The following is a 1,635-nucleotide window of genomic DNA, read 5'->3' as shown; positions in this document are numbered from 1 at the left end:
GTTTAGCTTTCCAACTCGCATACTCGTACATTCAATGTACTGATGTCAGTTGGCCTGCATCATAATATGATGCAGACCCAGGTAACTAGGGTCGGCATCCAACACATCATTGATCCAGTGAGCAGTTCAGAGTCTGTTGGTGAGCCTCTTTGCATTCCAGAGGATCCTGTTTATTTGCTTTCTAGTCTTTCAGATGTTAGGATGATCATGGGTCCTGTCCCGACATCCCTCTTTGTTTTAGAGGCTTCATAAATAGTCAGTTAGATGTTAGTTCATTCGTCATCATTTTGTTAGTGACTTATGTTCAGATTTGAGTTGCCTTATTGGCTAAGTTAAATGTATATTTTTAAAACATTATGTTCAGTTTTGAGACAGTGAGTTGTTTAGCATGTGAATCTCTTTCTTAATGTTTATAGCCTTCCGCTGAGTAAGTAAGCCAGGCCAAGGGTTCGCTTGGGACCAGTAATGGTCTTCGAGTGCTGATCCCGCCCAGGGTGTAGGCTCGGGGCATGACAAACTTGGTATCAGAGCACAAAGTTCAAGAGTCCTAGGGAGTCTATGAAGCCATTTCTGTAGAGTCCTAGTTATCGATGTGAAGCGCGCCACATCTATATTTACGAGGCTACAACATTTAGGAATTCCTTCACTTCTTTCATACTCACTTCGTGCGTTAGAGTTTATCTCTAAAAAGTTTCCCTCTAATTTGTGCTTGTGCGTGTTGTCAGATAAGCATGCCTCCACGAAGAACTGTTTGAGGTCGTCCTGCTAAACGCAATGTCGAGGAACAAGGGGTACCTAATGCACCAAGAGTGCAACCCCAAGGAGAGGTCACCAATGCTGAATTCTGTGAAGCTATCCGGATGTTAAGTCAAGTTGCGACTCATCGAGTTGGACAGAGAGATAATCGACAGGAAGTGGCTAATAATTCAAGGATCCGTGAGTTTTTAAGGATGAATCCGCCAAGCTTCACAGGATCAAGTGTCACAGAGGATCCATAGAACTTTGTTGAAGTGCTTCAGAAATTTTTTGAGATATTGCATGTTGTTGATGCTGAGAAGGTGGAACTAGATGCATACAAAATGAAGGGTGTCGCTAGAATCTGGTTCAACCAATGGAAAAAGAATAGGCCTGAGGATGCGCCAGTAGTGAGTTGGGCTGTGTTTGAGAGTGCTCTCATGGGGCATTTCTTTCCCCGTGAGTTGCGAGAGGCAAATATAAGAGAGTTTCTCACCCTTAATCCGGAGTCATGAGTGTTCATGAGTACAGTCTGAAGTTCACACAACTTTCCCGCTATACTCCGAAGATGGTTGCTGACATGAGGAGCAGGATGCGTTTATTTGTTGTTGGGTTGTCTCGTCAGTCAAGTAAGGAAGGCAAGGCAGCTATGCTTATAGGGGAGATGGACCTAGCAAGGCTTATGATCCATGTGCAACAAGTTGAGGAGGATAAGTTAAAGGATAGAAAAGAGTTTAAGAATAAGAGAGCTAAGACATCAGGAAATGAGTTCGGGTAGCAAAAGAGTAATGCCAACTGGTCATCTTTCCAACAGAAAAAGAAGGTACCTGCTCCATCATCTACAAGTGCACCTACACCTAAGAGAAGAAGTGAGTACCATAGTTAGAATTTCATAGCTAA

Source organism: Solanum tuberosum, unplaced genomic scaffold (genome assembly GCF_000226075.1).
Source record: "Solanum tuberosum cultivar DM 1-3 516 R44 unplaced genomic scaffold, SolTub_3.0 scf00042, whole genome shotgun sequence".
NCBI classification, from domain to species: domain Eukaryota; kingdom Viridiplantae; phylum Streptophyta; class Magnoliopsida; order Solanales; family Solanaceae; genus Solanum; species Solanum tuberosum.
The sequence above is the reverse complement of the archived record's forward strand: the minus strand, read 5'-3'. Positions refer to the sequence as shown.